We start from the raw sequence: 21727 nt of genomic DNA, 5'->3' as shown, positions 1-21727 counted from the left end.
AACCTTCATATTCCTAGACAATTTACCATGGCCAATCCACCTAACCTTCATATTCCTGGACAATTTACCATGGCCAATCCACCTCACTTTCATATTCCTGCAGAATTTTACCATGGCTATTCCACCTAACCTTCATATTCCTGGACAATTTACCTTGGCTAATCCACATTACCTTCATATTCCTAGACAATTTACCATGGCCAATCCACCGAACCTTCATATTCCTAGACAATTTACCATGGCCAATCCACCGAACCTTCATATTCCTAGACAATTTACCATGGCCAATCCACCGAACCTTCATATTCCTAGACAATTTACCATGGCCAATCCACCGAACCTTCATATTCCTAGACAATTTACCATGGCCAATCCACCGAACCTTCATATTCCTAGACAATTTACCATGGCCAATCCACCGAACCTTCATATTCCTAGACAATTTACCATGGCCAATCCACCGAACCTTCATATTCCTAGACAATTTACCATGGCCAATCCACCGAACCTTCATATTCCTAGACAATTTACCATGGCCAATCCACCGAACCTTCATATTCCTAGACAATTTACCATGGCCAATCCACCGAACCTTCATATTCCTAGACAATTTACCATGGCCAATCCACCTAACCTTCATATTCCTAGACAATTTACCATGGCCAATCCACCTAACCTTCATATTCCTAGACAATTTACCATGGCCAATCCACCTAACCTTCATATTCCTAGACAATTTACCATGGCCAATCCACCTAACCTTCATATTCCTAGACAATTTACCATGGCCAATCCACCTAACCTTCATATTCCTAGACAATTTACCATGGCCAATCCACCTAACCTTCATATTCCTAGACAATTTACCATGGCCAATCCACCTAACCTTCATATTCCTAGACAATTTACCATGGCCAATCCACCTAACCTTCATATTCCTAGACAATTTACCATGGCCAATCCACCTAACCTTCATATTCCTAGACAATTTACCATGGCCAATCCACCTAACCTTCATATTCCTAGACAATTTACCATGGCCAATCCACCTAACCTTCATATTCCTAGACAATTTACCATGGCCAATCCACCTAACCTTCATATTCCTAGACAATTTACCATGGCCAATCCACCTAACCTTCATATTCCTAGACAATTTACCATGGCCAATCCACCTAACCTTCATATTCCTAGACAATTTACCATGGCCAATCCACCTAACCTTCATATTCCTAGACAATTTACCATGGCCAATCCACCTAACCTTCATATTCCTAGACAATTTACCATGGCCAATCCACCTAACCTTCATATTCCTAGACAATTTACCATGGCCAATCCACCTAACCTTCATATTCCTAGACAATTTACCATGGCCAATCCACCTAACCTTCATATTCCTAGACAATTTACCATGGCCAATCCACCTAACCTTCATATTCCTAGACAATTTACCATGGCCAATCCACCTAACCTTCATATTCCTAGACAATTTACCATGGCCAATCCACCTAACCTTCATATTCCTAGACAATTTACCATGGCCAATCCACCTAACCTTCATATTCCTAGACAATTTACCATGGCCAATCCACCTAACCTTCATATTCCTAGACAATTTACCATGGCCAATCCACCTAACCTTCATATTCCTAGACAATTTACCATGGCCAATCCACCTAACCTTCATATTCCTAGACAATTTACCATGGCCAATCCACCTAACCTTCATATTCCTAGACAATTTACCATGGCCAATCCACCTAACCTTCATATTCCTAGACAATTTACCATGGCCAATCCACCTAACCTTCATATTCCTAGACAATTTACCATGGCCAATCCACCTAACCTTCATATTCCTAGACAATTTACCATGGCCAATCCACCTAACCTTCATATTCCTAGACAATTTACCATGGCCAATCCACCTAACCTTCATATTCCTAGACAATTTACCATGGCCAATCCACCTAACCTTCATATTCCTAGACAATTTACCATGGCCAATCCACCTAACCTTCATATTCCTAGACAATTTACCATGGCCAATCCACCTAACCTTCATATTCCTAGACAATTTACCATGGCCAATCCACCTAACCTTCATATTCCTAGACAATTTACCATGGCCAATCCACCTAACAACCCTCCACCACCACACTCTGTCTTCTACCTTTGAGCCAGTTCTGTATTCAAATGGCTAATTCTCCCTGTATTCCATGAGATCTAACCTTGCTAACCAGTCTCCCATGGGGAACCTTGTCGAACACCTTACTGAAGTCCGTACAGATCACATCTACCACTCTGCCCTCATCAATCCTCTTTGTTACTTCTTCCAAAAACTCTTTCAAGTTTGTGAGACATGATTTCCCATGCACAAAGCCACATTGACTATCCCAAATTAGTCCTTGCCTTTCCAAATACATGTACATCCTGTCCCTCAGGATTCCCTCCAACAACTTGCGCACCACCGAGGTCAGGCTCACAGATCTATAGTTCCCTGGCTTGTCCATACCACCCTTCTTAAACAGTAGCACCACGTTAGCCAACCTCCATTCTTCCAGCATCTCACCTGTGACAATCGATGATCTAAATATCTCAGCAAGCGACCCAGCAATCACTTCTTTAGCTTCCCACAGAGTTCTTGGGTATACCTGATCAGGTCCTGAGGATTTATCCACCTTTAAGCATTTCAAGACATCCAGCGCTTCCTCCTCTTCCATTCTTCCAGCATCTCACCTGTGACTATCGATGATCTAAATATCTCAGCAAGCGACCCAGCAATCACTTCTTTAGCTTCCCACAGATTTCTTGGGTATACCTGATCAGGTCCTGAGGATTTATCCACCTTTAAGCATTTCAAGACATCCAGCGCTTCCTCCTCTTTAATATGGGCATTTTTAAAGGTGTCACCATCTATTTCCCTACAGTCTATATCTTCCATATCCTTTTTCACTGTAAATACTGATGCAAAATACTTGTTTAGTATCTCCCCCATTTTCTGCAGCTCCACACAAAGGCTACCTTTCTGATCTCCATTCAGCCTTAAACCTGCTCAGCCAATTCCCGCCTGGGTTCCTAACCTTTAATGCACCCCATCACCAAAAAGTAATCAATTGATCTGAATTCCAACATTTTCAACAGTCATATTCTCCAGGATCTCAGACACTGCCACTTTCACGTAGTTTGAACAGTACCACATCACTTCACAATCTAACTCTCTGCATTTTCCAAAGGCCGGATCAAGCAGTGATCCAAAGAGAGTGAGAAAGAGAAGATGGTCTCCCTGAGACAAATAAAATTGGTCAAAATAATGACTGAATCAGTTAATAGACTTAAAGATATGCCACAAGGTGAAATAACTCCAGTAAGGCCAGTATCCTGTCCCAAGTCACCCTATATTTGCACATGTATTGTACACATCACTGACACAGCTAACACAGAGCTGGCTCCAAGAGCGAGCAAAGCCCCTAACACTCCAGTTTTAATCTGTCAGTCAGGGCTCCCTGATTGGATCAGAGGAGAAGGTTTTTCAGGAAATCAAAAAGGGAGTGCAAACGCCCACACCCAATATACATGTGGTCCACGGACTCCACAGCACCAACACTCCAGTTTTAATCTGTCAGTCAGGGCTCCCTGATTGGATCAGTTTAACAGCCGCAATCAGGGAACTCATATTCTATGAGATCCACCGGGCTGACTTCAATACAATCATTGTACGAAGCATTCTGTTTTGTACAAACGTTTTCCATAAGAACTGGAGGCAGGAGTAGGCACTTTAGGGTGTGCAGTGGCAGAATTAGAGTGAGTAGACCTTTGGCAATGATAAAGCAAAAAGATAATGGGGCAGTTAACCTTGTGGGACAAGGAAATCATTGATACTCTTTCTATGCTGCAGGGCATTCACTTTACCCAAGATATAGCACTGACCTGAATGCAAGCTGGGCTGGAGCTGGCAGTGTCTGAGAGACAAGACATTAATGAATCAACCATGGTCTCAGGATAAAACCTAACACTTCAAAGAATCCACAGTGTTCATTTTTGTACTGTGTCTGTGCATTTTCTGCAAAAGTTCTCTTATTTTTTTCCCAGGCTGAGTAAAAAATAAAATTCCTCTTTCTTTCACCTCAGAAAAGCCTGTAATTAGCTCCTTAATTTTGAATGAGCAGACTATGTTTTAATTGAAGGGTGGCAGAGACATGGACAATAAAATAAATATTTTTTTTTATGTGGCTAACCAGGAATGTTAAAAATATGGAAGCTGATTCAGGACTGCGCTTCCATTTGCAACTCATTATGTGCTTCCCAGTAGAAATATGCACAAACATTTCTCAGGCATCTATACCTTTAGATCGAGAGTCTGTTTGAAGTCCGGGTTGAAAATTTCATGTGGACCTTGGGACGTGGGGAATCCTAGCTTCCATTGACAGCTTGGGCTGGAATTTCTTGGATGAAACATGCACAAAAATAAGCTGAGGTCTACATTGGTTCCTGTGTGATCCTACCTGCGGAAAGAATTGCACATATTTTCCAGGGGATCCCACTTGTGCTTCGAGTCAAAGCACAGAGCATTTGCATTAACAACCTCAGCTGCGTGGAAACCAGGCGAAATATTTACAAATGCCAAACGGAAGATGTGAGTACTGGGAAGGAGAAGAATAAGAGTTCAGATTGTTGTTACCTGAATGGTTGGGAAAGGGATGGTCCAACCCAAATGATCTTGTACACCAGTAAGCATTGCAGATGCAGCAGGCAGTGAAGAAGGCTCATGATCTGCTGACCTTCATTGTGAGAGGATGCGAGTACTGGAGTAGGGATACCTTGTTGCAATTGTACAGAGGGAGAAAGTGATGAAGGGCTCCTGCCCAAAAAGTCGATTCTCCTGCTCATTGGATGCTACCTGACCTGCCATGCTTTTCCAGCCCCAAACTCTCAGCAATTCCGCAGAGCCATTGGTGAGACCACACATGGAGTAATGTGTGAAGCTTTGGTCTAATTATCTGACAAAGGATTTTCTGGCTTGTACAACAAAGGTTGAGCAGACTGATTCCTGGAATAGTAGGGCTGACATGTGAAGAGTGATTACATTGGTTAGACTGTATTCACTGGAGTTTAGAAGAATGAGAGAGGATCTCATAGAGGCCTACAGAATTTTAACAGGACTAGACAGCTAAGGTAGGAAGTTGTATATAACTGGGGTATCTAGAACCACGGTTCACTGTCTAAGAATGTAAAGTAGGCCATTTCAGACTGAGATGAGGAGATATTTCTTCACCCAGAGAGTGACAAGCCTGCGGAATTCTCTGCCATAGAAGGCAGTTGACACTAACACATTGAAGGTTTTCAAAAGTAGTTAGACATAGTTCCTAGGGGTCAAGGGATCAAAGGGTTTGGGGACAAAGTAGGATAGGGGACTGAGTTTGATGATCTGCCATGATCATATTGAATGGTGGAACAGGCTCTCAGGGCCGAATGGCCTGCTTCTGCTCTTACTTTCACTGTTTCTAAGATAAGCACAAATAAAGAGAGTCCACTCTTGGAAGTTGTTTTATTGAATTTAATTCACAAAGTGAACATTTTCATCAGTAATTTGTTAATGTTGCTAATGGAGAGTGATGCACAGGGGAATGCTAACGAAAGGTCCACTGATGCTGAACACAGACATTGAGTCAAGGATAATTCTGTCAGTTTTAGTGCACCAAATGTCTACTCAGGAAATGGAGAATTTATATAAAGAATTAAGGTGTACACAAATTTTGAGGAGGGGAGAACAATATAGAAAATTTTAATTTGAGACAAAAACTGCAATTACAATTTGACAGAGAAAAAAACATTTTCTTAATGTCACTAAGAATTAGAAGTTTCAAGGCAAGCTTGTCAAAGAAAATGTTTTTTGTATCGTAAATAAGTTTTGTAAATAGTATTACCAGTCCTCCACCTTGAGTCATAGAGTCAGGCAGCGTGGATACAGACCCTTTGGCCATACTGACCAGGTTTCTTAAACTGAACTAGTCCCATTTGTCTGTTTGGACCATATCCCTCTAACCTTTTCCTATCCACTTACCTGTCCAAATGTCTTTTAAATGTTGTGATTGTACACATTTCTAACACTTCCTCTGGCAGCTTGCTCCATATACAGACCACCTCTGCATGAAAAAGCTGTTCCTCAAGTCTCTTTTAAATCTATCCCCTCTCATCTAAAAACTATGTCCTTTAGTTTTGAAATCCCCTACCCTGGGGAAAACACCTTGGGCTATTCATCTTATCTATGTCTCTCATGATTTTATAAACCTCTATAAGGTCAACCCTCAGCCTCCTATGCTCCAAGGAAAAAAGTCCTATGATATCCAGCTTCTCCTTATAACTCAAACCTTCCAGTCTCAATGACATCCTTGTAAATCTTTTCCAGTTTAATAACATCCTTCCTATAGCAGGGTGAACAGAATTGTACACAGTACTCCAAATGTGGTTGTAGGTTTTTATGTTTCTTTTATCTAGTTACAGATATGAAATATATTGAATGAATGAGATTTTAACTCATTTAAAACTCACCCATTTACAGAGTTAAAATTGGACCCAACGCTTCAGTGAAAGCACTAATTATAAAAATAGCTCATCAGAGTACTTAAGCTGCTCTGTTGTAACCAACAGAAACTCAGCTCCAGGTCCTTCAGCAAACCAGTCACACTGTGAGAAATTTAGTTGCACAAAATCATTTTTAAACCATTCCGTGCAAGTCTTGTTCCTGACTGTGGGAAGTCTTATTAGCCTGATGGTGCCTACAGGAAATTCAGAATTGCGTTAGAGAGAGTTGGTAATGGGGCTGAAACCAGTAAAAGTGTGGTGCTGGAAAAGCACAGCAGGTCAAGCAGCATCCGAGGAGCAGGAAAATCAACGTTTCGGGCAAAAGCCCTTCATCATGACCTGCTGTGCTTTTCCAGCACCACTCTAATCTAGATTCTGATCTCCAGCATCTGCAGTCCTCACTTTCTCCCAGCGAAAGTGTGTTGAGTTACAAAAGGAGGTTTTAGTTAGAACAGCGTGGTGCAGATGACTGCTGATGGAGCATTGTCCAAATGCTGATGGAACTGAACAGAGCGGTGTTTTAAAATGAATGCAAAGTTTCAATAAGACTAGGGTAGAGATTCGACCTGTTGCATTAAATGCAATTGAACGCTTTCATGTCAGCGTTTATTGAACTAAGCTCAAAATTATTATCAATTCCAACTTCATTTTTATGCCATCACATCTGTAGTTATTCTCAGCTATCTGATTGGACATGTAATAACACATCTCTGGAGCAAGTAAGACTTGAACTCAGACCTTCTAGCTCAGAGGTATGGACACAACCACAAGGCCACAAATGCTCCTTATTAAAGCCATATCCTGTCCGGTTAGACCCTTTATTTAACAGCCTGGCTCTGTGGTGGCAGTGGTAATTTTATAAATTGTATTTAGTCCCATAGGTCCATTATCCCGTCCTCATCATTGATGAGGGTACAAGTTTCAGGAAGCTATATTCTTTAATCTGCAGTACTGCAGCCTTTAAATCTTTGCTCTGGCAACCTGAATTAATATTGGGTAAAGAAGACATTTAATTACCTTCTGGACTGCCCTTCATTATCTCCAGCTGCACTTTCTAAGTCTATCTGTATATAACTCAACTCAAATAGTATAACTGCTGAACAGTTGAAAATGTCAAAGAATCTACATCCTCCTTCACCTCACACTAGGGCCACACAGCTTCACCTAGTTCATTAGGAGGAATATTTGAGAACTTTGTTGAAGGGTAATCATAACATGTCCACTGAAAATTTCACTGCTCCAGCCTAATAGAAACTGGCAGGTTTCTGATTTAGTAAAAGAAACAGATTTGGGAGGTGAATTGTAGCTGGCATTAAATCCACATTAGAAGGATAATAGGGGGAAAGAAATTCAAACCTCCACTGTGTGATCTGAATGTCAAAGCACACAGAAAATAACCTCTGCCATGATTCACTTGGAGAGAAATCCGTGAGGACGTATTGTTTATGCTGTGCATGACAGCATTCAGAGTTGTAATTCATATGCAGGAGGTAACGACCTGACTGCTAAGTCCACTAGATACATGGATTAGCATCATTTACCAAGGCATGAAACGTATTCATAGTAAATCATGAGGACAGTGCACTTTTGTAAGTGTTAACCTTTCCAGAATCGAAAGTTTTTATTTTTGAAAAATATAGTTTAGTTTTGATTACCATCTCGATGAGGTTTTCACTGTATCTCTCTTTCCGGCCAAGTCAATGAGTTTGTCAAATGCTCCTGGTCTCTGTGACCTCTAGACTTTCAAGAATAGTTCTTAGTGACTTCAATTATTGAGTGAATTACAATATTGTATAAAATGTAGTCACATACAAGGAGAAGTTTAGGCGTGATGCATTTTGGAAGGTCAAATGCAAGAGCAAAGTATACAGTTAATGGCAGGACCCTTGTCTATATGGAGGGATGTTTATGTTCAAGTCCCTGGAAGTGGCAACGCAACTGGATAAGGTGGTAAAGAACGCATGCTTGCCTTCATTATTCATGGCAATGAGTATTAAAGTCATCAAGTCATGTTGCAGCTGTATAAATTTTAGCCGGGCAACATCTTGAGGATTGCGTGTAGTTCTGGTCTCTGCGTTGTAGGAAGGATGTAGAGGCTTTGGAGAAGGCGCAAAAGAGGTTTCCTATTAGCTATAAGGAGAGATAGGACTGTTTTGCTAGAGCATCAGAGGCTGAAGGGCAATCTGATAGAGGTATGAAGGGCATGGATAGGGTGGATATTTGGAGTCTTTTTCCCAGGATGGAAATGTCAAATACAACGTGGCATAGATTTAAGGTGAGAGGGTGAAGGTCTAAAGGAGATGTGTGAGGCAAGTTTTTCGACAGAGGGACGGTAGATGCCTGGAACACGCTGCCAGGGACAGTGGTAGAATCAGATACAATAGCAACATTTAAGAGGCAAAAAAACATGAATAGGCAGAAAATAGATGTATATGGATCAGGTGCAGGCAGATGGGGTCGGCATCATAGTTGGTACAGACATGATGGGCTGAAGGATCTGCTCCTGTGCTGTACTGTTCTGTTTCTATGTTCTAAATGGATTATCTTTTGTGCTGTTATGCATTGAAGAATTGATTGTGTTAGAGTACTGGAAGTGGTTGAGTAGCATGAAATGCAGAAGTGTAGTTATTTACATTAGCAGTCTACAAGCAGAAGAGATTTCATGTTCAAAGTACCCTGAGTTAAACCAATCTCCACTTTATTGTGCAGGCTGCATAGGCAATTTTATTTCGTAAAATGAAGAAAGGGTTCCTGAATGCATTCTGGAATACTGTTCCTTCAGTGAAGTTTATAGGAACCAATCTTCAGCAAGATGAAGTCTTCTGCTCACTCCAGATGGTCAATGGGGCAGGTCTGTGGAACAAGTAGGTTACAGGTTGCTATTACTGAGGCTGCTCATTATATCTGTGTAAGGTAGAGGGAGAGTTACCTCAATTTCAGACGGGCAGAGGAAGATAAACATCACCGTCAGCTAACATCTACACGATAAGCCAAGGACTTATTTCTTAAAGCTCAGAATACAGGGACTGTACTCTCTGGGTGCTGATACTCATGGTAGTTTCACTGGAGTGTGGTGGGTATTAACCCATTATATCCTCTTAGACCAGACAAGACACAAAGCTTCTTTGTTTCAACATTCATGCATGCATGGGAGATGTTCATATCCAAAGATAGCACACAACTCAAATTTTTATCACAAGAATAAGTTTTAGTACCAATTTTACAGATAACAAGGTTCTAATCAATTATTGCTACAAATAATAATGTCCAAATGACACATCACACTCTTCACTCTTATTTTTACTCAATCATTTTGCATAATTCACATTCCAATTTAGTTCCAATAGAGGTTTTCCATAACAGGATTTTCTATAGTGGATTTCCATAGTGAGATTTTCTATACTGGTTTTCCATAGCTCAATTTTCTATAGAGGTTTTCCAAAGCACAATTTTATGTAGCAGTTCATCACACTCTTCACTCTTATTTTTACCCAATCATTTTGCATAATTCACATTCCAATTTAGTTCCAATAGAGGTTTTCCATAGCAGGATTTTCTATAGTGGATTTCCATAGTGAGATTTTCTATACTGGTTTTCCATAGCTCAATTTTCTATAGAGGTTTTCCAAAGCACAATTTTATGTAGCAGTTTTCCATAGTGTGATTTTCTATAGCAGTTTTCCATAGCGCGATTTTCTATAACAGTTTTCTATAACGCAATTTTGTGTAGCGATTTTCAATAGTGCAATTATTTATGATGGTTTTCCAAAGCGTGATTTTCTATAGCGGTTTTCCATAGTGCAATTTTCGACAGAGGTTTTCCATAATGTGATTTTCTATAGTGGTTTTTCACAGCATGATTTTCTAAAACAGATTCCCATAGCATGATTTTCTGTAGCAGATTTCCATAGCACAATTTTTTATCGAGGTTTTTCGAAAGCTTCACTTTCTGTAATGGTTTTCCATAGTGCAATTTTCTATAGAGGTTTTTCCATAGCGCAATTTTCTGTAGCCGTTTTCCTTAGCAAGGTTTTCTATAGCGGTTTTCCATAGAGAAAGTTTCTACAGTGGTTTTCCACAGCATGAATTTCTTTAGCACCAGGTTACAGAGATATACAATTGACACGTTATTGCAGAATGACCTACTTATTACTGGAACCCTGTGCTGCTTCTTTCTCCCCCACCGCCAGTCCCGCCTGCTGCATTTACTGTCTATTTTTCCTTTCCCATTCACTGAGATTTCCAGCGTAGGACTTTCGGGTGGATCTGTGCCAGCAGACAATTGGCATGTACGTCAATGAAGCAACCAATGGGTGCTCAGGTGTGGAAACATCACTATAAAACCAAGCCTGCACCTGGTATCTGACAAATTCTTTAGAGGGTCTGTAGCTAATCAATAGAGGCTGATAACTTCATTTATTAAGCATTCTTGATTAGAATCCCATGTTTTCATGCCTCCACTATCATCTATTTTACTTATTGCAGACTGTATTTAATTCCTCTGCAGTTGGAAGGCTCAATTTTCAGAAAACTGCAACTTGCTCAAATTTCCTGACCTTTCTGCTGCATTAGAGGACAGGAGAGAGTCAATTCCTGGAAAAATATCCTTGTATTATATAAATGCAACACAAATGATGTATATGGATCCCTTTAAGAATCATAGAATCCCTACAATACGTAAAGAGGCCTTTCTGCACTGACCCTCTGAGCATCCCGTCCAGAACCACCCCCTCCCAACCCGACATTTCTCCACCTAGCCTGCACATCCCTGCACACTACGGGGCAATTTACGTAAGAAGATAGGAATTAGGAGTGGGAGTAGGAAATTCAGCCCTTCGAGCCCACCTCACCATTGAACATGACCATGGCTAATCTAGTCCTGGCCTCAACTCCACATACCTGCCTGCTCCCTGTAGCCCTTTATCCCACTTTTCATCTGAAATATGTCTATTTCTTTCTTGAATCTGATGATTGACTCTGTCTCTGCTACACCCTGGGGCAGGGAGTTCCACAGATTCACAACCCTCTGAGAGAAATAGCTTCTCCTCATCTCGGTTTTGAATCTACCTCCTCTCTCTCTCTCTCCCTCTCTCTCTATCAATGACCTCTTGTTCGAGACTGTCTCACAAGGGGGACCATGAGTTCAACACTGGCCTTAGCAATTCCCTTTAGCATTTTATTCATCTCAATCAGATCCCGCTCATTCATTTCTCAATAGCCCAAGCTATTCAATTGTTCTTCAGACATAAAGCATTTCATCCCTGGAATCAACCTGGAGGACTTTCTCAGAACTGCCTTCAGTGCCACTACATCCTTCCTCAAGTAAGGAGATCAGAACAGGACACAATACTCCAAGTGTGATCTCAGCAATGCCTCATGTCGCATGGCTAATTGCAATGAAGGTGCAGAGGTATACTGTACCTTTAAGAGATTTGAAGGGCTTAGCAAACACACAGAGTACTGGAAATTTTATAATGTAACATTTGGTCAAACAGCTAGATTAGCTGAGTTGCCTGGGTGCAAAAACAAATTCAAGTTCGGCCACTTATACCTTTAGATGTCAAACTCCAATCAAGTTTGAATTTGGTATTTTGACAATATCAAAACCAATGAAAAAATCAATTTTCAGGTTTTGGGGTATAAAACCTGAAAAAAATTGAACAGTTTGGGGAGAACTGCCAAGCCACCAACATCTACAGAATAACTCTCTTAAAGGTACCTTTATCCATCAACAACCGGTAAAACAGAATCCATAAGAAGAAGAAAAGAAGCCAGAGGAAAATAGTGAGGTCACTTGGCAAGCTGACTGGATTTGAAACGTGATTTTTTTTTTGGTAAATCATAATCGGGGTCTTTATCGGACCAGTTTTATAGAAGGGAAAGTAAAAGTTAAAGAAAGGAGTTGTAAATAGTTGTTAGTTAATTATTCTCTGTTAGACATTAAACAGATTACAGTACGGGTTAAATCACTTCTTGTTGCCGGTTTAAATTAGCAGGGGGATTTACCTCGTGTTGTAACACAATCCACCTAACTTACAAATCTTTGCTCTTACTCAAGTTAATTTACAGCTAAACTAATCAACAAAGAGCAAAGAAAATTACAACACAAGAAAAGACTTTTCTAAATTAAAAACCTTTTTGCCTCTATGCGGTCCATATCCCTCTAATCCTCAAAAATTCATATATCTGTCAAGTTGCCTCTTAACTGTTGCTATTGGATGTGCCTCCTCTGGCAAGGCATTCCAGGCATTTACACCGTCTGGATAAAAGAAAAACCTGCCTCTTGCATCTCCTTTAAACTTTCTCTCTTTTACCTTAAGCCTATGTTCCCTAGTAATTGCCATTTCTACCCTGGGAAAGAGACTCTGACTATCATTCCATCCATGCCTCTCAGCATTTTATAAATTCTTCCTAATATAAACAGTATAGACAAGTCTCCAGATACAGCCTGTGCATCAAATGTTGCTGTATAGAGACCCTCGTGTTCTGTGCTCATGTAATAACATGAGAGTATTTGGCTTATTTGTATGTTAAGCTCCTAAAAGGATACCACTCCAAAAGTGATAACGTACTTTGTATTTCCAAAGGTAGCTCCTAGATGATGCATACATTCAGTATAGAAAAATTAGTTAAATAGTCATGCAAGAATGTTTCTTGAATTTCAGAAGTTAAGTTATAAGGAGAGATTATCTAAATGAGGCCCGTTTTCTCTAGAGTTTAGAAGGTTAAGCAGTGATCTGATCACAGTATTCAGGTATGAACAAGAAAAGACAGGGTCGATAAAGCTAAACTATTTCCACTGGTTGGGGATTCTAGAACGAGGGGATATAATATGAGAATTAGGGCCAGACTGTTCAGGAGAGATGTTAGGAAGCACTTTGACACGTAAAGGGCAGGAGATGTTTGGAACTTTCTGCCACAAATGGCAATTGGTGCTGGATCAGTTGTTAATGTTAAATCTGATATAGGCAATTTTTTGTTGAGCACAGCTAGCAAGTGACAGAGACTGATGCCAGTTATATCGAGTTAGGCCATAGATCAGCCATGATGCGTTGAATGGTGGAACAGGTTACAGGAGCTGAATGGCCTATTCCTGTTCCTATGTTCCTTTGTTGTATGTTCGTATGCTTCTACTGAGATGAGGAATTGTAAAATTTACAAATACAAATGTCTAAGATTCAATATTTCACTTCAATTGTTTGACAAATCTTCCAGATGCCATTGTGATGTAACTTTCTGAAACAGTGGATCCTGGCCTTTGGTATTCTCAGTCTACAGAAGCATTATTCATATGTTAAATGTTGCCTGATGTTCCGTCAAACTATGATCATCTGGATGTGTTCAATCTACAAACTTTTGGGTGGAACTGTTAAAGGGTCATTACACCAATGGTAATATTCTTTTTCGTTGCTGAGTGAGGAAACACTCAGTCAGCTAGTGAAATGAACATTCACATCAAACGGGTAAGGTGATGGATAGTACCTCTGTCATGGACTTTAAGCTTGTATTCTGGAACCCCTCTGCGCTGTCCTTTTATCTTTTCCTTAACTTCCTTCTTGGCCAAGGTTATAGTCACCTGTCCTAATTTCCCTTCATGTGTCGTAACAGCAGGTTTTGTCTGAATGCGCGCCTGTGAATAACCCCGGGAGGTTTTCTACCTCTATTAAAGGTGCAAGAGAGATGCAAGTCATTGCTGTTGTTAGATCTTGCCCAGCGCATTCAGTGTTTTCTTCCTCAACTCAGCGCAGCTGAGTGAAAGCACAAAATCTAGGCCATAAGGCGTTAATCAGAACAAAAGGAAAGAAGGAGAATAAACCAATGAGGGGTTACAAAATGAATCACTGATGGTGTAACCTAGATTCTGGAACCAGTTTGTTACAGATCAATGCACAATCTACTCGCAGGTGGGAGGAAACTTCAACCATATGAAGGAGCTAATATATTCCATGCTATCTGCTGTGTGAATACATAAATTGAAAATATCGCATACTATAAAAACTGGAGCTCCATCTGTTTGAATTTGGGTTGTTGTGCGTTGTTCCCACTAAACTACAGTTTGCCAGCATAACCATTAACTTAAATGTTCTCAAGCAGCATGAATTCACTTTCCCATTGTCCTCAGCTCCAGCAAGGATTAACTCGTTTCACTCGATGCCAATGTCCAAATCATGGCAGAGTAGAGGCTTGATTACTTTTTGTCAGATGGTCTTAAGGGATAATTTGAAGCAGACATATTGAAACATTGTGGGAAAGAGACTTGCTTTCTGTGTGAGCGTGAAATTGATATTTATAATATTTATTCTCTCATGGGATGTGAGCATCCCAGCCACACCAGCCTTTATTGTTCATGCAGCTTGACAAGGTATGGGTGAGACATCCTCTTGAACTGTTGCTGTTGCAAGGGAGCTCCAAGGTTTCGGCCCAATCAAATTGGAAGAAAAGGCAATATGGTTCCAAGGAAGGATAGTGCATGTTTTGGAGGAGAACTCAGAGCTGTTGGTGTTCAGAACCACAGAGTTGTCACAGTGCAGAAAATGGCCATTCAACCCATTAAATCTGCACTGTCTCTCTGAGCATGCAGCATAATGTCAAACTCCTGCCTTTCCCCCCTAACACTGCACTTTGTTTCAATATAAATAATCATCTACTGACCTCCTAAATGACTCATTGAACCCTCCTCCATCACAGTTTCAGGCCAAGCATTCCAGACACGAGCTACGCACGGGGTGAGACAGCTTCTTTCTCACTTCACATTTGTTTCTTTTGCAAAATACTTAAAGACTGTGCCAACTGATTCTCGATCTACTTACACCCTATTGATTCTGTGCAGATCATGATTTGAAAACTTTTTATCAAACCTCTTCTTATTTATCTCCCCTCAAGGCAAACAATCCCAACTTCTCCAATTTCTGCTCATAACTGATATTTTTCAGTCTTGGAACCATTCTTGTAAACCTCTTCTGTACAATCCCCAATGCATTCATCTCCTTCCTATCAATTTCCACCAAGAACTATGCCTACAGTCCCAGCTGGGGTCTGATCAATGTCCTGTATAGACTCCCTGCTCTTGTAATCTATGCTCCCTATTTATGAAGTTGAAAGTACTGTATGATTTTATTAACAGCTTACTCTATTTATCCAGCTACTTTTGATGACTTTGCAGATATACACCCAGGACTCTCAGCTCCTGCATGCCCCTTTATAATTTTAACTTGTCTTTCCATGTTGTTTGTCTCAAAGTTCATTGCCCCACACTTCTCACATTGGATGTCATCTGCTGCCTAGCTGCCACTCCATCAACTTATCAATGGCCTTTTGGAGTTCTATACTGTCCTCCTTACAGTTTGCAATTCTCGCAAATTTTGTGTCATCTGCAAACTTTGAAATTTTCTGCTGCACACCAAGATCTAAATCGTTTATGAAGACCAGGATAAACGACGGATCCAGTACCAATCCCTAGGGGACTCCACTAAAAACCTCTTTCAGCCTAAATAATATCCATCAACCATTCCTCTCTGAATTTTATCCTTCAGCCAATTTTATATCCATGTTGCTGCTGTTCCTGTTATGCTGTGACCTCTAACCTTCTTCACAAGTCTGTCATGTGACACTATTGAAAACCTTTTGAAAATCTAACTACACCACATCAACAGTCTTACCCTAATCAACTGTTTCTGCCAAATCTTCAATAAACTCCAACAGTCTAGCTGGACATAATTTTCCCTTAGCAAATCAATGCTTAAATTTGATGAATTATTGCATGTTTTTCCATGTGACTATTAATTTGATCTTGAGTAATTAAGGGTGGCACGGTGGCTCAGTGGTTAGTACTGTTGCCTTGCAGTGGCAGGGACCCGGGTTCGGTTGCAGCCTCGGTTGACTGTCTGTGTGGAGTTTGCACATTCTCCCTGTGTCTATGTGGGTCTCCTCCCACGGTCCAAAGATGTGCAGGCCAGGTGAATTGGCCATGCTAAATTGCCCATGGTTTTAGGTGCATTAGTCAGGAGTAAATATAGGTTAGGGGAATGGGTCTGGATGGGTTACTCATTGGAGAGTCACAGTGGACTTGTTGGGCCTAAGGGCCTGTTTCCATACTGGAGGGAATTGAATCTAATTGCCTCGAGATACTCCCCCTCCACCAAATTTAACCTGATTGGTCTGTAATGACTAGGTCAGGCTTTGAAGCTCAGTTGGACAGAATGACAATGGTTGTGATTCTCCAATACCACCCCAAAATCCAGGGAGAATGCGAAAATTATTGCCAATGTCTCCTCAATTTGCTCTTCCTTCAATATCTTTGAATGGATCTCATCAGGTCCCAGAATCTTTGCAATTTTATGTACTAACACATTACCCTGCAGCTTATCCTCATCAGTTTTAAACGCTTCTTGTTTCTTCTCCTGTGATCATAGCTTGGGCAGCATTTGCCTCGTTGATAAAGTTGGATGCCAGGTACTCATTTAACACCTCCACCTTGCACCTTCCCCCCAAGGGTAAATCTTCAGCTCTTGTTCCACCAGCTAGTAGAGATTGTGGGTCTGGAAGGTACAGTTGAAGGAATCTTGATGAGTTGCTGCAATGCATCTTGTAAATGGCAACCTTTGTGGGAGACAGAACATGAGGTAATAGTTGAGGGTGTCAATCAAGCAGACCATAAGACCATAAGAAGTAGGAACAGAATTATACCATTCAGCCCATCAGGTCAGCTCCGTTACCTGATCGTGGCGGATATGTTTCTCAGTCCCATTCTTCTGCTTTCTTCCTATAACCGTTGGTTCCATTACCAATCAAGAGCCAATCTATCTCTGCCTTAAATACACTCAATGACTTGGCCTTCACAGCCTTCTGTGGTAATGAATTCCAAAGATTAATCATCCTCTGGCTGAAGAAATTCCTCTTCATCTCAGTTCTAAAGTGTTTTTCCTTCATTCTGCGGCTGTGGCCTCAGGTCCTTGTCTCTCCGACTGGTGGAAACATCTTTGCCACATCCACTCTATCCAGGCCTTTCAGTATTCCGTAATTTTCAATCAGATCCCACTTCATCCTCCTAAACTCCACCGAGTGCAGACTCAGAGTCCTCAACCACTCCTCACAAGACAAGCCCTTCCCTGGTCTTCTTCCGAGGCCAACACATCTTTCCTTACTTATGTGACCCAAGACTGCTCATAATATTCAAAATGCAGTCTGACCAGAGCCTTATACAGCCTCAGCAGGGCCCCCTACTCTTGTATTCTAGCGGTCTTGAAATAAGTGCTAACATTGCATTTGCCTTCTTAATTGCTAATTGAACCTGTATGTTAATCTTAAGAGAATCCTAAACTAGGACTCTCTGTGCTTTTAATTTCTGAAGCCTTTCTGCATTTAGAAAATAGTTTCTGCCTCTGTTCTTCCTATCAAAGTGCACACCTCAGATTTTCCCGCATTGTATTCCATCTGCCATTTCTTTCCTCACTCTCTTCGTCTGTCCAAGTCCTTCTGCAGCCTTCCCACTTCCTCAACATCTCTGCCCTTCCACATTAGTGTCCTCTGCAAACTAAGCAACAGTGGACTCAGCTCCTTCGTCCAGATCGTTAATGAATAAGGTGATTAGTTATGGTCCCAACACTGATCTCTGAGGAACTCCACTAGTGACTGGCTACCATCCTTAAAAAGACCCCTTCTATTCCAATTCTCTGTCTTCTGCCAGTCAGCCAATCCAAATTGGGTTCTTATTTAGCAGCCTCCCATGTGGTACCTTGTGAAAGGCCTTCTGGAAATCCAAATGGATCACATCCATTGGCTCTCCTTTGTCTAACTTGGTTGCTACCTCCTCAAGGAATTCTAACAGATCTGTCAGGCATGACCTCCCTTTGATGAAGCAGAGCTGACTTGGCCCTAGTTCACTACTCGCTTCCAAGTACTCCACTATCTCATTTTCAATAAAGGATTCGAAAATCTTACCAATGACTGAGGTCAGGCTAACCAGCCTATAATTTCCTGTATTCTACCTTCTGTCAAGTTAGGTAAAGGGGAAGTACAACGGGTCTAGGTGTTCTTGTACATCAACTAGGAGAAAGTGGGGACTGCAGATGCTGGAGATCAGAGCTTTAAAATGTGTTGCTGGAAAAGCGCAGCAGGTCAGGCAGCATCCAAGGAATCATTCCTGAAGAAGGGCTTATGCCCAAAACGTCGATTCTCCTGCTCCTTTGATGCTGCCTGACCTGCTGCGCTTTTCCAGCAACACATTTTTAAGTTCTTGTACACCAGTCAATGAAAGCAAGCATGCAGGTACAGCAGGCAGTGAAGAAAGCTAATGGCATGCTGGCCTTCATAACAAGACAAATTAGTATAGGAGCAAAGATGTCCTTCTGCAGCTGTACAGAACACTGGTGAGACCACACCCGGAGTATTGTGTGCAGTTTTGGTCTCCAAATTTGAGGAAGGACATTCTGGCTATTGAGGGAGTGCAGCGTAGGTTCACAAGATCAATTCCCAGAATGGGGGAGATTATCATATGTTGAAAGATTGGAGTGACTGGGCTTGTATACACTTGAGTTTAGAAGGATGAGAGGGGATCTGATTGAGATGTATAAGATTATTAAAGGATTGGACACTCTGGAGGCAGGAAGCATGTTTCCGCTGATGGGTGAGTACCGAACCAGAGGACACAGTTGAAAAATAAGGGGTAGGCCATTTAGAACAGAGTTGAGGAGAAACTTCTTCACCCAGAAAGAGGTGGATATATGGAATGCTCTGCCCCAGAAGGCAGTAGGGGCCAAGTCTCCGGATTATTTCAAGAAAGAGTTGGATAGAGCTCTTAAAGATAGTGGAATCAAGGGTTATGGGGATAAGGCAGGAACAGGATACTGATTGTGGATGATCAGCCATGATCATAATGAATGGTGGTGCTGGCTCAAAGGGCTGAATAGCCTACTCCTGCACCTATTGTCTATTGTCTTCCTTCTGTTTTAAACAGGGGTGTTATATTAGTCATTTTCCTGTCCTCTGGGATTCTCTCTGACCTCAGAGATTTCTGAAAGATCACTACCAAGGCATCCACAATCTCTGCAGCTATCTCTTTCTGAACTCTAGGGTGCAGTCCATCTTGTCCTGGAGGTTATGGCCTAGTGGTATTATCGCTGGACTGTTAATCTAGAGACTCTGATAACATTCTGGGGACCCAAGTTCAAATCCTGCCAGGACAGATGGTGGACTTCAAATTCAATAAATATCTGAAATTAAGATTCTAGTGATGACCATGAATTGATTGTTGGAAAACCCCATCTGATTCACTAATGCCCTTTAGGGAAGGAAGCTGTCATCCTTACCTGGTCTGGTCTATTTGTGAATCCAGGTGCACAGCAATGCAGTTGACTCTTAACTTCCCTCTGGGCAATTAGGGATGGGCAATAAATGCTGACCTTGCCAGTGATGTCCCACCTTCAGACTTTGCAGTTTTCCCAGCATCTTCACCTTAGTGATGGCCACCACACTCCCCTCTTGCCCCCTGACTCTCTTGAAGTTCTGGTAGGCTGCTGGTGCCTGCTACCATGAAGACTAATACAAAGTACCTGTTCAGCTCCTCTGTCATTTCTTTGTTCCCCATTATCAGTTCTGTATCCTCTTTTTACAGTGGTCCAATGTCCACTCTTGCCTCTCTCTTATCTTGCACGTATTTTAAAAATCTCTTGCAATTTTTTTTCATTACCAGCTAGCTGACCCTCATGTTACATCTTCTTTCCCCTTAACGATTTTTCTAGTTATTCTCTGCTGGTTTTTAAAGATGTTCCAATTCTTTAGATTCCCAATAATCTTCACTATGTTTTATGTTTTTTCTTTTGTTTTTGTGCTGTCCATGACTTCCCTTGTGAACCATGATTGCTTTGGCCTCCTCTTAATATGTTTCTTCTTCCTTGGGATGTATTCCTGCTGTGCCCCCTTAATTACCCTCAGAAATTCCTGCCATTGCTGCCCCATTGTCTTCCCTGCTTGGCTCCCCTTCCAATCAACTCTGGCCAGCTTTTCCCTCATGTCTTTATAGTTACCTTTACCCAGTTGTAATACCATTATATCTGATTCCAGTTTCTCCCTCTCAAACTGCAGGGAGAATTCTCTTGCACTATGGTTACTGCATCCTAGGAGTTTCTTCACTTTAATCTCCCTAATCAAGTCTGCCTCATCACCAAATCTAGAATTGCCTGTTCCTGCATGGGCTCTACCACAAACTGCTCCAAAAAACTATCTTGTAGACATATTTTTTCTTGGATTCCACTGCCAACTTCATTTTCCCAGTCACCCTGCATAGCGAAGACCCTACTCCCGCGCCCCCACCCCGCTCCCCGATGATTGTGCTAACAGTGCCTTTCTTAATGCCTTTTTAAAATATCCTGGATATGGCCAGGTATCCTACGTGCTGATGATTCCTAGGGGACCCTCACATAACTTTCATCAGGGTATATCTTTTTTTCCTCAACTTTAACAACACAGATTCTACACCTTCCAACTTTGTATCACTTCTTGCTACTGATTTAATTACATTTCTTACTAACAAGGCAACCCCACCTCCTCTGCCTGTCATTTTGATATGACTTGTATCCTTGGATATTTAATTCCCAGCCCTGATTCCCTTGCAGGGCTATGGTTATGCGATTTGTCTGGACCCTTGTCCCAGCACGACTTAGATGGAACCCCATCCCATCGAACAGCTCCCTCCTTCCCCAGTACCGGTGCCAATGTCCAATGAATGCAAACCAGTTTCTCCTACACCAATCTATGAGCCACATGTCTATCTTTTTAATCTTGCTGACCCCGTGCCAATTTGTTTATGACTCAGATAGTAATCCAGAGATTATTACATTTCTGGTTCTTTTTTTAAATTTAGCCCATAGCTGCTCATATTCCCTCAGCAGAATCTCATCCCTCTTTCTATGTGGGCCACGATAACTGGATCTTTCCTCTCCCACTCCAAGTTCCTCTGCAGTCCCAGGTGATATATCCTGAACTTGGGCACCAGGCAACCTTCAGGACTCTCAATCCTGGCCAGACAGAGCAGTGTCTATCCCCCTAACTATACTATCCCCGATTACAACTGCATTTCTCCTTCCTCCAACCTCTTGAATAGCTCCTTGTACCATGGTGTTATGGTCAGTTTGCTCATCCT

Source organism: Chiloscyllium plagiosum, chromosome 19 (genome assembly GCF_004010195.1).
Source record: "Chiloscyllium plagiosum isolate BGI_BamShark_2017 chromosome 19, ASM401019v2, whole genome shotgun sequence".
NCBI classification, from domain to species: Eukaryota; Metazoa; Chordata; class Chondrichthyes; order Orectolobiformes; family Hemiscylliidae; genus Chiloscyllium; species Chiloscyllium plagiosum.
Note: the sequence above shows the minus strand (reverse complement) of the source record.